Below are 24,498 nucleotides of genomic sequence, written 5' to 3'. Positions count from 1 at the left end.
GGTATGGTAGACACCTCATAGAATGCTATCTGCGTAGGCATGTACATCCGCCCACCAAGAGAACTGGCTGCAGTACATTCGCCTCCCCCAGATCCACTTTGTGAGCGGCTGATCACGGACCCGGCGGGGTAGCTGGGCTGCATCTAGGACTTCTTTGTTCTCAAACGCATCATCACAGACAAGCACTTCAACCGAACCAAAGACTTCCCTTGCCTGAAGAAACAAGGGTAGAACCCATGCGAAGATAGACAGGGAAGTCATTGAGCAGCTCTTGAACTTTTTTATTGGTCTTTTAATATCAAATTCAATGAGATGGTGGGGCAAGACTTCAGGTGGGATTGAGATTCTGATTTAAAAAAGAGGTGATATGTTTATTATATGGTTGCCTCAGTGGTGTCATTAAAAAGAGGACACCTTCAAGTAAATCCAATTTCTCTTCATGTTTGAAAATACAGTGCGAGTTTACAAAGGTGTGTGATCTGCCTATAACTTTAAAACCTTTATAACTTCCTAGTTCCTACTTTAACATCATGCCTGTTTTGTTATCCAAATAAAATATAAATATATGCTGCCATGTCATTTAGTCTCACAATTAGTATTTGTAATTCACTAAATTGTGTTTCTACACAAAGGCCTGTTACTTTTACAACACTGTACCTTGTCAATCGTTCCAACTCGATGGACAACAGTAGAGTATAGTGACAGCTGAGATTATTTGTAATATGTTTATCCGATGCTACACTATATCTACAAATGTGGTCACCCCTTCAAATGAGTGTATTCTGCTATTTCAACCATACCCATTACTGACAGGTGTATACAATCGAGCACACAATGCCAGTACTGTTTACAGGAGCGCCACAATACTTTTGAGCTAATATTTTATAAGAGGAACAGGAGCTCAAGCAGTAGAACATTTAATATATTCGATTGCATGTATTTTTAAGGAAATCATAAGAGCAATATATATTTTATCCATATTGTATTTATTGCTATAAAACTCTTTTTAAAGTCATTTCAAGTTGTTCAAGAGAATTTCCTATCTAATCTGCATAGTGGCAGAGAACATTTGGCCGGCGCCCGTGAACAAGCATAGCGGAGTCTTCTTCTGTGACGTAATTGGGAAGTGGGTGGGACGTTCATGTAAATTAACTCGCATGATCAATGCAAAATTTGACAATGTATTTATTGTTCTGCATATGCTAATGGTTCAAATAGGTTTAAGCCAGGGTCACATTCTGCCGTTGGCAGAGTCGTGAATGCTATTTTGATAGTGCTCTAGAACTTCCATCGATTACTTTTTCAATAACCACAACCACAAAAGCTGTCCTTTACTGCAGACTGCTGCAGTATATTTTTTTCAAAAAGATGACATCATCCTAATGTCCCTTAAAGGTATACAGCTGAGATACAGACATGAAACAAACGCCATGGTGGCGCCGGGAATGGAGTGTAATGTAATAATAGTCCGTTGTTCATAATTTCAGCAAAAACGGTGAAAATGAATGATTGTTTCATATTTTGACATTGGAGACTGCTGTGATCAAGCTTTTTAACTATTGGCAACGAAAGACGTATCTCATAGGCCAACAGGAGGAAAACAGAAAAACTATCCAATCAGCTTGGCTGTTGGATCCAGGTGGTAAATTCTCCTGCTTCTCTCTGGAGTGTATTTTTTTGTATTTTCCAGCTTCCCCTACGCCGCCATTAAATACCAACAGAACGGTTGTTGGAAATGGGGATTAAAATGATTTAAAGCCCCGGAGAGACGGCAAAGGGACGGGGGGAGGGACGGGGGTTGTTGTACAATTGCATAGGTCTCGAAGAACCGTACAAACGGAGAACGGAAAGGTAAATATGAGGCTTCTGACCAAATAAAAGCTTGACTACGGGACATACGGATTGGGTTTCTTTGGGAAGGCTCGAGTGGATAGAACCGTGGACAAGCTCGAGAACGGCTTGGTTGTGCTTGGAAGAGGAGTGTCAACACAGGAAAAGGTAAACAGACGCCCATGTTCAAACTGTTATGTACTTAGCATGTCACAGTTGTGTCACCACTTTTGTATGATATATTGTTTAGAAACGAAGCTGTAAACAATAACGTTACCTTTAGCAATTCATCATGAATTGAATAGGTAACTTTAACTAGATTATTTTCATATTTACCAACGTTAACGCGTTAGTTGGCTACTGTTCGCTAACTAGAATTTCGACAAATACTGTAGCCCCTAGCGAAGCTAACGGGCACAACATTGTGAGTTGAGGAATCTTGTCTTTCACGAATGTGTTGATTTTTGCAGAGCATATTGACACTTAGAGTCGTCTGCTCTACTCATTGGTGTAATAGTCCGTTACTACGAAAGTAAATGGCAAATGTACTACTGGTTAGTTAACTAACTTGCTAGGTACAGTAGTTAACTGAGGTAGTGGTGGAAAGCTAGTTAACTACGTTAGCTATCTAACTAGTTGTAACAGATGCCATGGCATCTTGCTAGTTAGATAACCGATAACGTATTGACCACATTCTCCCTTCTAGTGACACTAACTAGCTAACATTACTAGTATGGCACATTGACGTAGGCACGCCCAACGCAATATGCGGTAGCAAAACTAGCTACCGTTATCTAGTTGTCTTGTTACATTGATCCGTTTAAATGGCTAAGTAGACTCAATGCACTGAGTTGTTTGAAACCAATCAGGTACCAATCCAGGCTGTAGACTGGTGGTTTCAACTTTAAAATGTAGTTCTAAACCTAGATCTGCAGCCTCTTGAAATGTGCGCTGCAACAAGTCAGGGAGTAGTGTTCTGTTGTGATAATAGCTAACATGTCTAAATTGCTTTAGTAATTGCAATCATTCCTCTATATGCACTTTGCAAGGTGTTGGTTTATGTCGAGGAATATTTAAAACATTTTGAATACTTCACCGAGAGTGCAGAGTAGACTGTTTTGCGCTGATCTAGGACCAACCTATCTCGCCCCTATTTAAAACCTTTTAGTTTAACAAAATAAAAACCTTACGAGCCTAGGTCAGAGCTTTGGGGGGAAACTTCTTAACTGCATTAAGGGTCATTATTGGTACACGTTTTAGTGTTGCCTGGTGTTTGGTTTCATCTGCCAGTTACCACAGCACTGTTGTCTGGCACGTTTTCTCTGTGTCACTAGATATGTTTAGGTGTCTGTTTTTAAGTCATAGAGGCAAGTCAAGATTGGGTTGCAGCCTGCTCCTCTTGGCACCTTGCTCTGTGAGTTCAGCTGCACTGAGCTTCAGGCTTTGACTAACTGCACTGAGAATTAGTACCAGGTCAAGAGCACACATCCTTGTAGCTGTTTGAGCAGGTTTGATATAAATGCCAAGGCTGTTTATCATGTCATGCTCATCCTGTTTGACAGTGTTCAATGATCCAGAAGTTTGAAAAACAAGTGTTAATTTAGCTTTCTTTGTTTTTGTGTCTAAAAGTTGAGGTCTCTAACATCAGGTCTGTTACTTTATGTAATAGGCTATATGTAATAATAGGATAGGCTTAGCTAGACTAACTAATGATGTTCATGTTTTTACTTATGAAAACATTTCCTTTAAAACATGACATCAATTAAAGTCAAAATGTGTTCGTTCTATCTGTGATCTTAATTCTCTGTGTCTCAGCATGATGACAGTGCAGTCTGTCTGTGATCATCAAAGACCACTATAGCTCCTCCTCCTCAACATTTCCTGTGTTTCTGTTTCGCTAGCATCCTGCTTGCCTGTGTGATCTCCTTGAGTGGAGCTGTGGTGCTGAGCCCCTCCCAGCGGCAGCCTCTCCCAGCGTTGGAGCGACAATGACCGAGCTGGGTACCAAGTGGGCCTGTGAGTACTGCACGTTTGAGAACTGGCCCTCGGCCATCAAGTGCACCATGTGCCGCGCCCAGAGGCCCAGCGGGGGCGCCATCATCACTGAGGAGCCCTTCCGGAGCAGCCCCGGCCTGGATACTAGCCGCCCGTGGGAACCCCCAAGCCTTAGTAACAGCCCGCCCAAGGGAGGCTCTAGCCTCCTAATCTGCCCGGACTCCAGCGCCCGTCCCCGTGTCCGCATTGCAGACACCCCCGAGACCCCCTCCAGCAAGTGGTCATGCCACATTTGCACCTACCTAAATTGGCCCCGTGCCATCCGCTGCACCCAGTGTCTGTGCCAGCGACATCGGCAGGAGCAGCACCACCATGGACTGGCACAGCAGCCATGCAGCCCCACCGAGTCACCCCAGACCTCAGGCTCAGGATGCCGGACCGCACCCCCCTCTACCCCTACCGACCCCTGCGAGGAGTATAACGACCGCAACCGCCTCAACACCCGCGCCCAGCACTGGACCTGTGCCGCCTGCACTTATGCAAACTGGCCCAATGCGTGCAAATGTGTAGTGTGTGACCACCCTAGGCCCAATAGCCTGACAGAACCTATCGAACTGGCCTCTGAGCCAGAGAGCCTACCACCGTCCATACTCAATGAGCAGGACAGGGACAACAGGAGGGGGGTTTGGGAGGGGGCGGCGGTGGAGTAGTGGGGTGCAGTGGCGGCCAGAGGAGGTCCCCACCCACCTCCAAGCGGGAGGCGGAGGTTAAAATGGACTTTCAGAGGATCGAACTGGCTTCGGGAGCCGGAGTGGGGAGCATAGAGGAGCAGCAGGTGGACTTTAAAAGGCTCAAACAGATAAAGAACAGGATGAGGAGAACTGACTGGTTGTTTCTCAATGCCTGTGCAGGTGAGTCGGTGTGTGTGTGAGTGGATGCAAAGAAATCAAGGTTCTCTCCCAACCCTGTTTATTTCTCTGTATTCCCAGCTGTGGCGGATGAGATGCTCATTATGGTTGAAATACCTCCCCTGTATTTAGGTACTTCTGTTAAATGGGAGTTCTCTATCTTGGGTGGAATAAAAATATTATTTCTGTTGCCACTGAGCAACAATTAAGGCTGCAAGTCTTGGAAAGCAGTAAGTGTTATATTGTACATTTTATGCAGCGATGTAACTGCTTCACTGCTCATGCTGTGAGCAGCAGCAAGCTGAGTGGGTGGATGGATGGATGAACAGTTGGGAACTGCTGTGCTGTGTTGACTGGAGCTAGAGGTTGAATTCCTGTCCGACTACAGTGCAGACGCATACCAGATCTTGCAACGCCTGGATAGGTATTTACCATATCTGCATAATATGATCTAGGAATCTTGTTCTCGACTACAGTCTGACATGGCACACAACCATTGGTTAATGCAGTGTAGTCAGGTAAGCACTTGGCCAGAGGCTAAAGGTTCACTTCCCATCCTCCCCGCTGACAGATATTCCCGTTTGCTAGACTGAACAGCATGTGCGAGACCACTATATGTATCCCCCAGCCTCTGTCAGGCACAGTCTAGGTAGTCTGTGTGAGTGACGAGGATACTCGGCTCTCCCTTTCAGAGGGTGTCCCTTGAAGCTTTGAATCAAGGGCTAGTCCGGACAGCCACACTGCCCCTTGAAGTTAGTGAAGGCAAGCCTCATAATGGTGACTGAGTGGATTCCACTGCTGCTGTCTGGACTACATTTCAGACAGGATTCCATGGGATAGCTAGCTTCCTCCCTACTGTTTATAGTGGAGTTGCTCCTCCCAGTCAGTTTGTCTGCTGATACAAATTACTCCCCATAGCAAAGTATTCTTTCCAGTGTCTGAGGTACCCAACTTATTACTGTGACGGGGAAGCTAAGCATGTCCTGTGTGTACTGCAGGGGAACCCTCACTGTCAACAGACACACACACCCTGCCTTTCAGTCCCAGGGGCTGGTAAACAGTGGCCACAGCGTGCGGCTCTAGACAGCCTAGTAGCCCGCAGGCCCTGCACTTAAAATATCTGACTGGTGCATAAGTCAAAAATAAACAGGCATTCACATGGAAGATGACCTTCAGCTTTCTGTTCACAGCCTGGAGCCCTGTTACGTACACTCTACTGGTGTAGCGTTACATGTTTTTTGTATTCATGTTTAGTTGTTTAAACAAGCTGGACGTCATGAATCACAAACGAACCTACATTAGTTACCAGGTAGTATTTTTCACAATGATCCTTATTGGAAACTGCAAGTGCCACTTTCCTCAGTACAATCTGTCATATAATTATGCAGGCTAGGCCTTTGAATGTTTTATTTAAAACAAAGCTAAGTCTGTAACATGGTTTCATTAACAATGCTTTGTGGGAAGTACCCTCTAAAAATTGTATATGCAGGAGCAGTTTTAGTCATGCTGTCTGTACTCTCCAGAAGCTAGGACGTGTGCTCACAAAGACAAGATGCCCATTTGTATTAAGGGCAGTCTGCTTGATTGAGGGAATGCTTGTCTGCTTTACAGCCCACTGGCTTATGCCACAGCAGGTTTATTAGCTGAGTTTTTAATATTTTTTTTCCTGAACAAACCATGCTGGCTGCAAGTGGTCCTTATGATTCAGGAGTGTTTCCCTGACAACCTGTGTGTGTGTCCCATTTTACATATGGATGGGCGTCTGTTTGACACCTAAATTAATCGATAAAAGGAGTGAATGCACAGAGGCTACAATAGTATTCTTGTTTGAGTGTGTGAGTGGGTAGATCAATTGAACAAAGAAGAAAAAACCCATCGAGACACTTCAGCCCTCAAGTACTGGAGTTGAATACCCCTGGGCTTAGCTAGCACATGAACTAGGCTACATGACTTGGCTGCAACTCAACCTGAAATGTGATATAATTGGTGATTATTATATGACTGAATAGGAATTGTTTTCACAGGACAAACTTTGGATAATCCCAACCTTTTCAAAACATTACATTATGTGAAGACTTGCACATGCTCCAGGTGTCAAGTATCAACGCCATAACCTGTTTGGAAGATAATCTGTCTAGGCTATATGAATGTCCTTTTCTATGTTGACATCTTCTTTTGATTGGCCTATTCCAAGTAAGCACTAAGCAGGTGAGACTTCTCCTTACATCTGCTGAAACCCTGCAGATATTAGCTTTCCTATTGACCTACATCTCGGTCCAGTTGTGCCATGGTTACTGTATGCATTCAGCTGTAGATCAAATCTCTTTTCTTTGGGAGCGTACTGCTAGCCCCGCATCGCACTCTACCTACACTAGGCTATATCATACATACTATCAGGAATTTAGCCATGAAGCTACTGTGAAAAGAAGTCGTAAAACAGGCAACGTGTGCTGTAGCTGGCGTGTGGCCACCTCTATTCTGAAGTGCTAGCCTGTTATGTGTCACTGGTTGTCACAAGCTACTGTTATGGCAGACAACCTGTGATGTGTTGCTGACGCTGCCAGTTGGAAATCTGTCAACAGTTGGGAGCTACAGTAACACTACAGGCCTGTTGCTTACTGTTCATCTGGGCCTCTGTCTGCACTTCTTCCTTGACAGGCCATTGAGGGCCCTGGCTTTCTGCTGCCCTAGGATCAATCACACTGACTCCACTATTTATGCAAATTCAATCAAAATTGGTTTCCTCATAAGTGTCTCCCAGCTCTGTGAAATGGAGATATGGACACATGGGAGAGGACTGGAGAAAAGAAAGTGCTAAGCCTATATGCTATGTGACAGGTGAAATTATAAACAACATTACTTGCATACGTAACATGTTAAAAAGGCCCCCACCAGAGGGCAATGCCGCCCCCATTTTAAAGGTGATTCCTGTCCTATAGCAGAAATTGTCATTAAATGTTCCCACCTCCGAAGAATGACTCTGGCTGCTAATACATATTCACGAATTGATGGTGGTAATGCTGTGGGTGATGGAGAAATAACAAGTAGGGCACTGATGGTTGTCAGTGTAGATAGCTAGCAATGCTAACCTTATCTAGCAAACTGTTAACTGTTGTTGCAACACCTTATTCAAAGAATTTGCCAGCTAGGCTATGGCTGGATGTGGATTTATCATAAGCATGTATGGACAACTTTACCACAGATGGATAGGGGAAACGAGTATCTTTTGACTTTATCTCCAACGTTTTGGCATCTTCCGTGAATTGCGGTTGCGAATCTGCCATTAAAATAGAAAGAATAAGATGAAGATCCAGAAATATGAATAGCATGGTTCTCACAGCTAGGGGAAGGCTACAATGACTTTGCTTATGATGCATGCCGCAAATCATATGTTCCAACTCCTTGAGCGCATCTGACACGAAACAAAACACCAATATTTGGTCTAACAACCGCATAAGAATCGTGTGGAATCTTCTTTCATGGCTGCCTTTTCCATCTAGGAAAGACCTTTGTGATTTCTATCTACACCAATCAAGCAGTGGAGCGTGATCAAAACTTTACTGTTTTTGTTCACACAGGCCATGAGTTAGCAAATTGGATTTGTACAGGTGAAGAGTTTGTTTGTTTTAAAGCAGCAATCAGCAGTAGAAACTATAACAAAGCAATTCGACTCGCCCCTGTTTCTGTAAAAAGCAAAGAGATCCCTGTTTCAAGAAAGAAAAGTCCTGAACATGTTGGCTCACTTTTTTTTTAAAGAATATGGAAAACAAGCTATAGGATGGAAAATACCAGTGTTTTGACGTAGGTAGAGCCGACTAGCAATGGCTACCTACAGTAAAAAATATTAAAATCTATTTACTTTGAGTCAAATATCGATATCGTCCAAAAATAATAGCGCGATATGTAACTGTAGCGAACATTTTGAGTAAAACACGCTTATATTTTGGGTTTTGATGGGGTTCAACCGTTTAACTAAGCTCATGAGACATTTATATTCTTCAAGAATTAATGGGAACATATCAAGTCCAAATATGGGTGTAGCATCTGCTGATTGCCCCTTTTTAATGTGATGGTCATGAAAATATTGGTGGAGTTTTCTCTGTGCAGTGGAAGCCTACTGATCTGCACCTGGGACTAACTTGATCGCTGCAACATTATTGATATAAATGAATTAAATAGGCCCTTTCCCCCATGTTCTGTGTTCTGTGGGTAAAATCAGAGCTTTCATTCATTTTCTATCTTCAATAATGGTCAATGTTCTCCACCCTTCCTAGTATAGAGCAACTCTTTTGTATCCATTTCCTTTGATGTTTTGTATATGTGTGGTAAAGGGTGTGTGAGTGCTACTCTTGACTATGCAGGCACACCCAAACTAATGGACTGCTGTGAGAAGTGGTTGTGATCCTGTCTCTCTTCCTTTCTGACAAGCTCCAATCGGCACAGTTTGTCCTCCCACTCCTTCTCTTCCTACTCACTTTTTCCTCTTTTGTTCCTCAATATTTCTACTTTTTACTGCAGTTGAAAAACTCATGCACGCACGATCGCTCGCACACACATACACCCTGTTTATGCTGCAAAGCATTGTGTGGCCCTTTTTTTTTGAGTGTACAACAATGGTTAGCCAGGGAGTAATGTTGTGTAATATGCCAGAGACTGCTAAATGAGTATTCCAGAAATGATGGGAGGCTGGTAGTAAAACTGGAAATGTTCTCTACTTTGATCTTCCCCAACACATTATAGTGGTGGTGGTCTTGTTTCAGTACGGTAGTGGTAGTAAAACTTCCCTGGTATCTACAGTGCATTCAGAAAGTATAAAGACCCCTTGACTTTGTCTACATTTTGTTACGTTACAGCCTTATTCTAAAAATGGATTCAATTGTTTTTTTCTTCATTGCTCTACACATAATATTCCATAATGACAAAGCAAAAACAGGTTTTTAGAAATGTTTGCAAATGTATTAACTGAAATATGACATTTGCACAAGTATTCAGACCCTTTACTCTGTTGGAGCACCATTGGCAGTGTTTACAGCCTTGAGTCTTCTAGGGTATAACACTACAAGCTTGGCACACCTGTATTTGGGGAGTTTCTCCCATTTTTCTCTGCAGATCCTCTCAAGCTCTGTCAGGTTGGATGGGGAGCGTCGCTGCACAGCTATTTTCAGGTTTCTCCAGAGATGTTCTGGCTGGGCCGATCAAGGACATTCAGAGACTCGTCCCGAAGCCACTCCTGCGTTGTCTTGGCTGTGTGCTTAGGGTCGTTGTCCTGTTGGAAGGTGAACCTTCGCCCCAGTCTGAGGTCCTGAGTGTTCTGGAGCAGGTTTTCATTAAGGATCTCTGTACTTTGCGTCTTCATCTTTCCCTCGATCCTGACTAGTCTCCCAGTCCCTGAAGCTGAAAATCATCCCCACAGCATGATGTTGCCACCACCATCTTCAGCGTAGGGATGGTGCCAGGTTTCTTCCAGACGTGACAGTTGAACTCTTTGGCCTGATTGCCAATCTTAGTTTCATCAGACCAGAGAATTTTGTTTCTCATAGTCAGTCCTTTAGGTGCCTTTTGCCAAACTCCAAGCGAGCTCACATGTGCCTTTTACTGAGGAGTGGCTTCAGTCTGGTAGCTCTACCGTAAAGGCCTGTTTGGTGGAAGGCTGCAGAGATGGTTGTCCTGGAATATTCTCCCATCGTCACAGAGGAACTCTGTCAGTGACCATCTTCCCCGATTGCTCAGTTTGGCTGGGTGGCCAGCTTTAGGAACATCTTGGTGGTTCCAAACTTAAATGATGGAGGCCACTGTGCTCTTGGACCTTTTTTAATGGTGCAGAAAGGTCTGGGTACACATTCCAAATCATGTCCAATCAATTGAATTTACCACAGGTGGACTCCAATCAAGTTGTAGAAACATCTCAAGGATGATCAATGGAAACAGGAGGGACCTGAGCTCAATTTCGAGTCTCATAGCACAGGGTCTGAGTACTTATGTAACAAAGGTATTTCTGTTTAGATGTTTTTTTTATACATTTGCAAAAATAGCCAAACTTGTTTTCGCTTTGTCATTATGGGGTATTGTGTGTGTGTGTGTGTGTGTAGATTTTTAATACATTTTAGAATACGGCTGTAACAAACTGTTTTGGCAAGGAATAGCCTACAAATGATTTGTTTGGTAAACTAAATAAGAATTTCCACCTTGTCCAAAAAACTGCATGAATTACTATTTGATGGTCTTTTTTATTTATTTTTAAATTTAAACAGCATTTTAGAGTTTGTGTACCATGTAACCCCCCCCCCTCCCCCCCACACACACACACTTCTTTCTGCAGGTGTGGTAGAGGGGGACCTGGCTGCAGTAGAGGCCTATAAGTCATCAGGGGGACATCGCCAGGCAGCTGACGTCCGACGAGGTGCGTCTCCTCAACCGGTCATCGGCCTTCGACGACGGCTTCACCCTGGTACACCTGGCCATCCGCTTCCAGAGGCAGGACATGCTGGCAGTGCTCCTCACTGAGGTCAGGACAATACACAGGCTCTGCAAATGCATTATCATAATGGTACAGGTCAAGAACTGTTGTCTTTATTCTACTGTACCAGTTGGGCTCAATTTGTATCGTCCGGTATGTAATCACTCCATCTCCAGGTTGTTCGTTTTATATTCATTAATGTTTTGGCGATACCACATATGCGCTCTTAGGACATAGTGGGTGTGATGTGTTGTATTGACGGTAGGCTCTCTTATCCCAGGGTTAGTAAGGGGGTGAGCCCTGGAAGGACCGGCAGGAATGTGTCCCTTAAGGGGGCAGGGTCTACCTGGGGCCTGCTCAGAAGGGTGCACTGTTCCAGAAATTTCAGATAGAAATGGATTGTGTTGAACAGGGTTTCAAATCAGGCAATTGAGTCTGTTCTACTCATTACATTCCTCTCTGCAACGCTCTGAACATTTCATCTGTGTGCCTGTGGCGTTCTGCATTAGCATCGAATAGCCCCCCGCGATATGCAACTTTTCAGGGAAGTCAGGAACCAATATACTCAGTCAGTTAGGAAAGCTAAGGCTAGCTTTTTCAAAACAGATATTTGCTTCCTGTAGCACTAATTCCAAAAAGTGGAATAAGAGCACCCCCTCCCAGCTGCCCCCTGCACTGAGGCTAGGAAACACTGTCACCACTGATAAATCTACTATAATTGATAATTTCAATAATTGTTTTCCTACAGCTGGCCATGCTTCCCACCAGGAAAGGTGGCCAAAGGACGTGTTGGCTTTGAGAGTATAAATATCTAGGTGTCTGTCTAGACTGTAAACTCTCTTTCCAGACTCACATTAAGCATCGCCAATCAAAAAATAAATCTGGAATCGGCTTCCTACTTTACAACAAAGCCTCCTTCACTCATGCTGCCAAACATACCCTCATAAAACTGACTATCCTACCGATCCTTGACTTTGGCGATGTAATTTACAAAATATCCCCCAAGACTCTACTCAGCAAATTGGATGTAGTCTATCACAGTTCCATCCATTTGTCACCAAAGCCCCATATACTACTCACCACTGCGACCTGTATGCTCTCGTTGGCTGGCCCTCACTACATATCTGTCGCCAAATGAATGAGTGTGTGTGTGTATATGCACATGAATGAATGAGTGTGTGTGTGTGTATATGCACATGCATGAGTGTGTGTGTGTGTGTATATGCACATGCATGAGTGGATAAGTAATCCTTCTCACCCCCCCCCCCTTAATGATTTAGATGCACTATTGTAAAGTGGCTGTTCCACTGGATGTCAGAAGGTGAATTCACCAATTTGTAAGTCGCTCTGGATAAGAGCGTCTGCTAAATGACTTAAATGTAAATGTAAACCCACTGGCTCCAGGTCATCTATAAGTCTATGCTAGGTAAAGCCCTGCGTTATCTCAGCTCACTGGACACCATAGCAACACCCACCCGTAGCACGTGCTCCAGCAGGTATATTGCACTGGTCATCCCCAAAGCCAACACGTCCTTTGGCCGCCTTTCCTACCAGTTCTCAGCTGCCAATGACTGGAACGAATTGCAAAAATCACTGAAGCTGGAGACCCATATCTCCCTCTAACTTTAAGCATCAGCTGTCAGAGCAGCTTAACGATGACTGTGTACAGTGAATCTGTAAATGGCACACGCGACTACCTCATCCCCAGATTATTATGTTGCTCTTTTGCACCCAAGTATCTCTACTTGCATGTCATCATCTGCACATCTATCACTCCAGTATTAATGCTAAATTGTAATTATTTTTGCATCTAGGGACTATTTATTGCCTAGCTCCCTACTCTTTTACATTTGCACACACTGTACATAGATTTTTCTATTGTGTTATTGACTGTACGTTTGTTTGTAACTCTGTTGTTTTGTAGCACCACTTTGCTTTATCTTGGCCAGGTCGCAGCTGTAAATGAGAACTTGTAAATGAGAACTTGTTTCAACTGGCTTACCTGGTTAAATAAAGGTGAAAAAATAAAATGTGGCTTTCATGCTCCCTAGGTTGTATTTGCAGTAGGAGACAGTTGTATCATTCCTGTGTCACGTTCTGTGTCTAGGTGTCCCAGCAGGCAGCTAAGTGTATCCCAGCCATGGTGTGCCCTGAGCTGACGGAGCAGATCCGTCGGGAGGTGGCTGCCTCCCTGCACCAGCGCAAGGGAGACTTCACCTGCTACTTTCTCACTGACCTGGTCACCTTCACCCTGCCAGCAGGTCAGCCTCCCTCTGACCTATTATACACTACCTGCAGTAGTTTTATTTAGCCTCATTACTGTGTATAGTTATGTGGTAGTAACTGTTTTTCTGCTCTTCTACTGTAAAGCTTCTTGTCTTCTATGATGGTAGAATGCATGTTGTTGGTGGTCAGGAATTGCATAATGTTATGGTTGTTGCTGAGTGAAATGCTTTTCCTAGTACCAGCTTAGGTTGAAGTAGCGTTTCCCAAACTGTGGGGCGCCCACCCCCATAGAGGTAGGGTAAGATGAACAAACACAGCTTAATTATACTACTACTAATTATACTACTAGAGAGAAACTTACACTTAAATCTTGTGATCATATTTTTTTAGATTAAAAACATTACTTTTCATGGACTCTTGCAGCATGCTGCTCCACCTGATCTCTTCCCCCTTCTCTCTCCCAATAAACAAACCCTCACATCTGTGAGCTAACTTGGAACAAATTAAATGTTGCAGTCAACTTAAACATGGTCAATTCATAATAACTAATAAAAATGATAAAGAGTGATTTTTTTTTTTCCGAAGTGTGACGATAAGCGCATATTGCGAGTGATAATTACTAATGGTTATATTGTGCTCAATGTTAAGAGTTGAATGACAACTGTGGCAGTATTATAAACCTTGTAATGTCTGTTTTTTAGTAGGTTGCAGAATTGGAGAAGGGCCTAATATTTCTCTGAATATCAGGCAATAGGCTCAAGCCTGTTAATCTACTGGAGTCAATCTGTCTCGCTCTGTACCCCCATAAGAAAAGGGGCTTAACAAAGGTTTGGGAAGCACTGGGCTGAAGAGAGATTGGGGGTGCTTTTTCCCCCACAATTGCTTAGTTCTAAAAGCAACTGTTATGACAGTTGAAGAGATGAGGGTCTCAACTTTCTGTAGGTTTTCCATGTATTTCTCAATATTGAGCATTTTGGCATCGTTTTACAACCAAAGTAACTCGTACTGCTTTGAGATATGGAGCACAAAGCATGTGTGGACAGTTTGAGGTCTATAGATTTCATTGGGTAGTATGCTGGAATGTTAGAAATGTAATTGATTTCTCTAACTAGCAATCTATTATATTTAGCTTAGTGAGTTGTTTTCACTTCCTTAAATGGAAGTGATATTAGTATGCAAATGAATCTCTATTGAACAAAATAAATCATATTCTGGAGCACTATATTGAGGGTAAAATGTAACAATGGCATAAATGTCTACCCCAAATTAATGAAAATTGCTGGTTTAGGTTAAATTGAATTATGCTTTTCCATTTGGACATGAGAAATTTAACATCTATTTTCTGAATCATGCGATCTCAGTAGCACTGTGAATGACTTTCTAAAATTATTGCAAATTGTTTCTGTTGTGTGACACAGCGGCAACATTTTGGTGAAACCAAATCATAGGCTGGTGCCACCAATTTAACCAGTGCCACCAGGGGAAAAAGTTAGTCTGGAGCCCTGCATTGCAAAATTGTATTTTCATATGTACCAAGTTTTTGCTAGTGTAAGCAAGGTTGAGTCTCCAACTATTTTGGTTGAATTCCTCCTTGAGGAATATATCCTACATCGTGGTTGAAAATTAGAGCCACAGGGCTGGTTAGCAGTGATGTCTGGTTATGCAGAGTATTTGGGGAGCGTGCATTGGCTTCCGGCCGCTATAGAAGCCTCGCTGTTCTTTTGCACAACGTCAATGCATTCATTTGTTGAGCTGAAGAATAGCCGCTACTGTTGCGATGTTCTCCGAGCACACAAAGTAGCTCTAATGTGGAAAGAAAAGGACACACACACACAACAAAACATGTTTTGACATTGGGTAGAAAACAGTCAAATGTGGTGTCTGTAGCTTGCAGTGTTGTCAGTTTTGTTACAGTGCAGCTTTGACTCCTGCTAACCTCAAGGGAATTAAACCCAAATCACTTCATCTTGGCTTGATTAAGGCGTGTGCAGGTCAAGACAGATGTGCGTTCTTCTCCAAGCTCCAAACTTCATTTCACTATTGTCAAATAAATACTTGCTCTCTAACTTCCCCTTCTTTTGTGAAGTTTTTGGAACTGTATCATGTCTCCCTTGTATTGTGCATCTCAAACCCATTGAATACCACTGTCTGTTTTTCTATACAGATATTGAGGACTTGCCCCCAACAGTTCAGGAGAAACTGTTTGACGAAGTGCTGGACCGAGATGTACAGAAAGGTGACATTTTGACTGACTTCCTGTACATTTCAGTAACTTGCAATGCCACTTTTACTGAATCATGTGCGAGACCCTTGTCATAGTCGACAGTGGAGGGCATCTGTATAGCTTCCTATCCCCTCTACTAAACGAGAAGGCTGCTGTATAGTGTTGTATTACAGGTCTGTTCCCTGCCAGCCAACAGTGTGCCTTCCCTGCCTTCCTGTCTGTTGGCCTGCCCTTATTGTGTGTGCTTGCGTCTGTGCTAATCAGGCTAATTGAGTTTTAGGATTTCCCTGATCCCTTACTGAATGACTACTTCCTCCAGGGACACACACAACATCAATGGGTTCCACACTGATTGCTTACTCTCTCTAGGGTGTCTTATGACCTGTTAAGCTCCTCAGAGTTTGCAGCACCCCAAGGGTAACACGCCAGTGTATGGGAAAACAAGGTGACTAAAGTCATCTCTATACTCTCCTGTCTCTGTCTCTACTATGATGAAGCTGAGAAGGCAGGTGTATCACTTATCCTTACGCTTGACCCCCTCTTTGAAATATCATAATTCCGGGTTCCTTTCCTGTGAAATATCATAATTCTGGGTTCCTTTCCTGTGTGTTCCTTGCTGTCTGGGTCCCTACCCCATTTAAAGTTATGTAAAATGGTTAGGGTTAGTTATGGATCGCAGAGAGCACTAACCTTTCTAGTGCCACCACCTGTCATGTCGGTAGCATCAAGGTTGCCCCTCTATCCGCACCTTGTCTTCATACATAGTGCAAGTCCAGCATCCCAATGGTGTCCTCCTTGCCATCACTGTACTTCCCTATACTTTACACTAACGGTCCCCAATCCAAATGCTCATTGACTTGATTTATTGAACAGGGATATTAGTGCTGGGCTGGAACAAAGGTTTGCATGTAAAACCAAATAGTGGTTCATTTTCGAAATAACCCCATGTCTTGCTTTTTCTCTCACTCTCTCACACACAGAGCTGGAGGAGGAGTCTCCCATCATCAACTGGTCTATAGAGCTAGGCACGCGGTTGGACAGCAGGCTGTATGCCCTCTGGAACCGCACGGCCGGGGACTGCCTGTTAGACTCAGTACTGCAGGCCACTTGGGGCATCTATGACAAGGACTCTGTCCTCCGCAAGACCCTTCACGACAGCCTGCATGACTGCTCCCACTGGTGAGACCTGGGTCTGGGGCGTGTAGCTGGCTGGGGATGGGGAAAGGATGAGAAGGCTATGTGATTTACATAAATAAACAATCATATAATTTTGGAAAAAAGACACTCTTCTCATTGCAAAAGGTAACACTCACTTAACCTTTTACCACAGGGAGTTGGTACAGGGCCACTGACGTGTGTTCTGTCTGCAGGTTCTATACACGCTGGAAGGAGTGGGAGTCGTGGTACTCCCAGAGCTTCGGCTTGCACTTCTCACTCAGAGAGGAACAGTGGCAGGAAGATTGGGCTTTCATTCTCTCACTGGCCAGCCAGGTATATATACACACACACACACACTTCATATCAAATGTATTTATAAAGCCCTTCTTACATCAGCTGATATCTCAAAGTGCTGTACAGAAACCCAGCCTAAAACCCCAAACAGCAAGCAATGCAGGTGTAGAAGCACAGTGGCTAGGAAAAACTCCCTAGGAAGAAACCTAGAGAGGAACCAGGCTATGAGGGGTGGCCAGTCCTCTTCTGGCTGTGCCAGGTGGAGATTATAACAGAACATGGCCATGATGTTCATAGGTGACCAGCAGGGTCAAATAATTATCACAGTGGATGTTGAGGGTGCAACAGGTCAGCACCTCAGGAGTAAATGTCAGGTGGACTGGGGACAGCAAGGAGTCATCAGGCCAGGTAGTCCTGAGGCATGGTCCTAGGGCTCAGGTCCTCAGAGAGAGTTAGAGAGAGCATACTTAAATTCACATAGTATACAGTAAAAGACTGGGGAAATACTCCAGATATAACATACTGACCCTAGCCCCATGACACAAACTACTGCAGCATAAATACTGAAGGCTGAGACAGATTTCCTTATGCATACAGACATGAAGCTTTAAGACTTTTAGGTGGCAGGACTTGAGTTGGGATCAGCAGTGTACTGTAACATGCAAAATATTAAGAAATTACGGTCTATGAATTATGCCATACTGCTCTGACCATATAGGAAAGAATGAGTGAAGCTTATAGGAAATCCCCTAAAGTGTATGAGAGCATCCACTGTTGTGCAACATTAAAGATTCCTGTATTTCATTTAAGACAAAGAACCAACAGAGGCATTTGCCTAAGGTTTTCTTTTAATACTTGAATCACGTGGTGTTTACAGTATCGAGGCATGACTGACCAGGTGAATCCAGATGAAAGCTATGATCCCTTATTGATGGCACGTATTAAATCCACTTCAATCCGTGTAGATGAAGGGGAGACAGGTTAAAGTCAATTGATACATGGATTGTGTATTTGAACAACTCAATATTAGGAAGGTGTTCTTAATGTTTGGTATACTTGGTGTATAATAATAATAAAGAATCTGGCTTAAGATATTGCTGGTCGTACGTACAATCAGGCTAGCGTAATACCTAATAACAATTAATAGCTCAAATCTTAATAATATATTTTGCATCTATACTCCACAAAGGTAGTTTAACATGCCTCTCTCTTTGTGTTGTTTCTCTCTCTACAGCCTGGAGCCAGCCTGGAGCAGACTCATATTTTTGTTCTTGCACACATTCTTCGTAGACCAATCATCGTCTATGGAGTGAAGTATTACAAAAGTTTCCGTGGTGAAACACTTGGGTACACCCGTTTTCAAGGTAAGGTGATGTCTGTTTTCTTTGGCCTCGGTCTTAAATTGGGAGGATTTTTAAAAATGTTTTTTTTAAAACCTTTGATGTATTAATAAGCTTTAAATCCTGACAAGCACAAAATCTCTAAAAATAGTGTTGTAGATTTATCTCTCCTTGTCCAATTAGATTGACGGTTTGGATAATATCTGCTAAATCAGACACAGCCCTTTTGATGTGAATTAGGCCCAGCACATGAATCGTGGCACAAGGATGATGCTATTTTTCGACTGGGTTTGCGGATTTTGCTCAAATAGTGAATTCAATAGTGAATTTTCCGTATTCAGAGGTGTTTTTGTGCGTCACAGATGGAGGGACTAGATCTTTTTTCTGGGGGGGGGACCTGACTATCGAATAACATTATTTGTATAATTTCGGATCCTTTTTATATATATATATATATATACACATATATATACACATCTCACACATACACACTACCTTTGGAAGTATTCAGACCCCTTGACTTTTTCCACATTTTGTTACATTACAGCCTTATTCTAAATTGTATTAAATACAAATTCTCAGCAATCTGCACCCAATACCCAATAATGACAAAGCGAAAACAGGTTTTTAGACATTTTTGCAAATGTATTAAAAATAAATATCACATTTACATAAGTATTCAGACCATTTGCTATAAGACTCTTAATTGAGCTCAGGCACATCTTGTTTCCATTGATCATCCTTGATGTTTCTACAACTTAATTGGAATCCACCTGTGGTAGATTCAATTGATTGAACATGATTTGGAAAGGCACACGCCTGTCTATATAAGGTCCCACAGTTGACAGTGCATGTCAGAGCAAAAACCAAGCCATGAGGTCGAAGGAATTGTCTGTAGAACTATGAGACAGGATTGTGTTGAGGCACATATCTGAGAAAGGGTACCAAAAAATATCTGCAGCGTTGAAGCCGAGCCCTTTTGTGGGGAAAAACTGATTCTGATTGGCTGGGCCTTCAAGGGCATAGGCCCACCCACTGGGGAGCCAGGCCCAGCCAATCAGAATGATTTTTTTTTTTTTTTTCCACAAAAGGGCTTTATTACAGACAGAAATACTCAGTTTCATCAGCTGTCCAGGTGGCTGGTCTCAGAAGATCCCGCAGGGGAAGAAGCCGGATGTGGAGGTCCTGGGCCGGAGTGGTTACATGTGGTCTGCGGTTGTGAGGCCGGTTGGACGTACTGGCTAGTTCTCTAAAACAACATTGGAGGGGGCTTATGGTAGAGAAATAAACACTCAACTCTCTGGCAACAGCTCTGCTGGACATTCCTACAGTCTGACTTACCTAGTTAAATCTTTTTTTTAAATTAAGTTAGCATGCCAATTGCATGCTCCCTCAACTTGAGACATCTGTGGCATTTTGTTGTGACAACTGGACATTTTAGTGGCCTTTTTATTGCCCCCAGTACAAGGTGCATCTGTGTAATGTTCATGCTGTTTAATCAGCTTCTTGATTAATGGATTATGATGGATTATCTTGGTAAAGGAGAAATGCTCACTAACAAGGATGTAAACAAATGTGTGCATCATATTTTTAAGAAATTTATATTTCTGGGATCATGAAACATGTTGCAATTATATTTGTGTGTGTACACAAAAGTATGTGGACCCCTTTTTAAATCTGTGGATTTAGCTATTCCAGCGACACCGCTTGCTGACAGGTGTAAAACAAATTGAGCACACAGCCATGTATTCTCCATAGACAAACATTGTTAGTGGAATGGCCTTACTGAAGAACTCGGTGACTTTCAATGTGGCACTGTAATAGGATGCCACCTTTCCAACAAGTCGATTTGTCAAATTTCTGCCATGTTAGAGCTGCCCTGTCAACGTGAAGTGGAAATATCTAGGAACAAAAATGGCTCAGCTGGGAAGTAGGGCACACAAGCTCACAGAACAGGACCGCCGATTGCTGAAGCGCGTGACAGTCATCTGTCCTCGGTTGCAACACTCACTACCAAGTTCCAAACTGCCTCTGGAAGCAACGTCAATAGGTGGACACCTCTTCAAATTAGTTGACTCGGCTATTTCAGCCACACCCCTTGCTGACTGACAGGTGTGTAAAATCGAGTATACAGCCATGCAAGAACTGTTCGCCGGGAGCTTCATGAAATGGGTTTCCATGGCCGAGCAGCCACACATAAGCCTAAGATCACTATGTGCAATGCCAAGCGTCGGCGTAAAGCTCGCCGCTATTAGACTCTGGAGCAGTGGAAATGACTTATCTGGAGTGATAAATCACATTTCACCATCTGGCAGTTCGATGGATGCCAGGAGAACGCTACTTGCCCCAAAGCATAGTGCCAACAGTAAAGTTTGGTGGAAAAAGAATGGTCTGGGCCTGTTTACTGATGGTTCGTGCTGGGCCCTTTAGTTCCAGTGAAGGGAAATGTTAACGCTACAGCATACAATGACATTCTAGACAACTTTGTTGCAACAGTTTGGGGAAGGCCCTTTCCTGTTTCAGCATGACAATGCCCCCATGCACAAAGTGAGGTCCATACAGAAATGGTTTATCAATCGGTGGAAGAACTTAACTGGCCTGCACAAAGCCCTGACCTCAACTCCATCGGGATGAATTGGAACGCCGACTGCGAGCCAGGCCTAATTGCCCAACATCAGTTCCCGACCTCACTAATGCTCTTGTGGTTGAATGGAAGCAAGCAAATGTATACGGTGTTCTTGTCTATTAATGTTCTGTATTATGTTTTGTGTGGACCCCACTATCCCATCTTTCCCAGTATATTACTATTTTTCCAAGTCATCCTTCAATTTTACTGTGATATCTTATGAGGGTCTTAAACTTCTCTTCAATTTCTAGAAAGATTCCCCTAAAAATAAATAATAATATTTCCCATTGTTTCTTCATTGCAGTCTTCATGGGCCTGACTGTCCAATGCCCCATGCATTGAGTATACTTTTTGTGTTGCAAGAATGTTATATTATATTTGTATTATTATAGTTTTAAATTGAGAAGACCGAATTGATGCATTAATTGTTTGGTATATCAGTTCATAAACCCAATAACATGTTATTGGGACATAAAATCTGTTCCCAACTAGCCCTAATTTTATGCAAAATTTGAGGGAGTTGACACTTGACTAGAAACCGTCAGTGTCATGGCATGATCCTTAGCATTGCATGACTGAAGTCCCTGACGAGATTCCCTAATGTACATGACAGAAGAATGCATGTTTTCCGTAATATATTCAGTCCAGGTTGATTAGTAAGGGGAAGAGGGAGTTACAATTGTTCAACATGATTGTTCTAATGCTGATACAGCATTCATGTGACTCTCAAAAACGAGTCAAACAATTCTGCCAAAAATAATCCTACCCCAACCCCACTTCCTAACTATGCAGTGGTGCAGAAGAATGGATCACACTCTACATACTTTTAGAATATCTCTCAACATATGTTAGTGTAAAGCAGGTGCCCAATAAGGGCTGAGGGCGGGGTCCACGTCTGTGTACCCTAGTAAAAACAGTCTGGCTTGAGTTATCCTGCGGAGCCTGTGCAGCGGCTGCAGCCATAATGTAAGCTCTCTAGCGATTGTCTGCCTGTGGTAATGTCATGCTAATAGAGGAATGATATGGGCTACTGTTTGTGTTAAGGAGCGACTGATGGGCGTCCATGGAGGGTGGGAAGGAGAAAGCTATTTAAAAACACAATGGCAGACTGTTGCACAGAGGGATAGCAACTGTTCTAGACGCTTGAACTGTGGATTCAGTTGCGTTTACTTGCACAGGCTGTCTGGTGGGTTAGGAGGCTGACTGAATAATCTAAGGGAAAAGGTGTCCATTGTGTTTGGGAAACTGTTGAGCAATACATGTTCCTTTTCCTTTGGGTCTGGTCATTTTTGGTTTGTTTTCTCCTTTTCTGTCCCTTTTGGCTCTTTTTGATGACCTCCCTTCCTCATTCATCTCTCCCTTTCTCTCTCCAGGTGTGTACTTGCCCCTGTTGTGGGAGCAGAGTTTCTGTTGGAAGAGTCCCATCGCGCTGGGCTACACACGTGGCCACTTCTCTGCACTGGTGGCCATGGAGAACGACGGCTTCGACAATCGGGGCGCAGGCGCCAACCTCCACACAGACGACGACGTCACCGTCACCTTCCTACCGCTGGTGGACAGCGAGAGAAAATTGCTCCACATCCACTTCCTCTCAGCACAGGAGGTAGGAGGGAACTCCCGCTGTGGTATTATGGTCCTCTGACTGGCTGCTCTAAGAATTGTCAGATTCTACTAGTCATGTTGATTACATAGTTCTATTATACCCTCTGCTTAGTGACTGTAGTGCAAAATGTATGTTTAGTAAGAGTCTTTTGCTGTTCTTGTGAAATGTAATTTTCTCAGTATGAGAGCATCCTGTAAAGGTAACTGAAGAGATATAGTCTCATGGTAGATTGTGTGTCTGTCCGTGTCAGATGGGTAATGAAGAGCAGCAGGAGAAGCTGCTGAGAGAGTGGTTGGACTGCTGCGTGACGGAGGGCGGAGTGCTGGTGGCCATGCAGAAGAGCTCCCGCAGGCGGAACCACCCCCTGGTCACACAGATGGTGGAGAAGTGGCTGGACGGCTACCGACAGATCCGCCCCTGCGCCTCGCTCTCCGACGGCGAGGAAGAGGAGGAGGAGGAGGATGAGTGACAAATCGGGTGTAGGCAGGCTCCCCAGAGGCAGGGGTCCAGCCTCTTTTTTTTTTTTCTTTTTTCTTTCTCCCGTTTCCTGACACGGACAAACTAAAAGGGGAGGGAATCCTGAGCCTCACCGCACCCTGGCAGAGGACACATACAAATATCTTAGAGACTGACAGAAGAAATGGTCCACTGCTGCAAAAAGACCTGGGGATGATGGGAAATAAAGGATTATAGTATACTAATGCTATTTATCTTTATTGATTTTCTAATGTAAAATCTTTATCCAAAAGTGTAAATGCATGTGGTTGTTTAAAAAAAGAAGTATAAGGAAATATACCAGCATCGATTCAAACATCTTTCTGTTCATTATGGGCACTGACGAAGCACACTTGCAAAATTACTGTTGTTTTTCCAGTTGAAATAGTTGGCTTGTTTTCTTTGATGGGCAGTGACTAAGCCAACATATCTTTGAGTCATGGGACCCAATGGAGAACTGGCTCGATTGTGTAATATGAACATAATTCTTAATACTAAGCACTGCACATTTATTGAAAGACATTTCTATATGGATATAACTGCTTGAATAAAGGTAATTTATTAAGCTTTGAAATGGCAGTTCAAAGTCACTAAGGTTTAGGAGACAGATCATACACATGGATGTTTAGTTTACCTTTTTTTCCGACTGGCTGAAATGAAATGTCTTGTTTTTAATTTAATCTCCAAACCAATTTTACATGTTTATTTGTTTGGGAGCTTTTGAGCTAAGGAGAGCTTTGATTCTCTATTTTTCTTTCATTTATTATTTAAAAACATTTTTTTTAGGCTGCACTAACATTTTTGCGGTGAGGAAAATAACAACCATCTGTAAAAGTTGACTTCAGTTCTCGTGTGATTCAGTATCTCATTTGAATGGTTGGTGATTTTTGGGAGGAGAGAGTAAGACATTCAAAGTCAACATTAAGCCAGAAACGCACCAGTTTCTTGTCATATTCTCATTTTTCCTGTCTTGCTATTCCTCCCTGTCAAGTTTAACCCATGGTACCTGTGTTTTATTTTTCTCTAATGTATATGTGAACATCTTGAATTGAGTTTAAGGTCTTTGTGAGAGACTGCACATAAACCAAAGTTGTAAAATCATGCTTTAGCAGTGAAGGAAGTTTCTGTTGGGTTTCCTTGCCGTTGAGTACTGTAACTTTTATTTTGGTGTATTACAATCTAGTTATACACATTTTGAGCATCACCTGTATGTTGCTTTGTATTTATGCAATAGTTGCAGATCTGACTATGATGGTTTGTGGATTTAGGTAAAAGCCTGACCTTGCTTTAGCGTGTGTGGCACGGACAGGAAAAATAAAGGAAAACCTTTTTGAATGTCCAA

At 43.1% G+C, this 24,498-nt stretch overlaps 1 pseudogene; it reads left to right on the top strand.

Moving 5' to 3' along the window:
• The first annotated feature begins 1,238 nt into the window (after positions 1 to 1,238).
• On the top strand, positions 1,239 to 24,498 carry LOC135511059 (ubiquitin thioesterase Zranb1-like; annotated as a pseudogene).

The sequence above is a fragment of the Oncorhynchus masou genome, chromosome 23 (assembly GCF_036934945.1).
Source record: "Oncorhynchus masou masou isolate Uvic2021 chromosome 23, UVic_Omas_1.1, whole genome shotgun sequence".
NCBI classification, from domain to species: Eukaryota; Metazoa; Chordata; class Actinopteri; order Salmoniformes; family Salmonidae; genus Oncorhynchus; species Oncorhynchus masou.
This window is presented reverse-complemented; position numbering and strand designations above follow the sequence as displayed.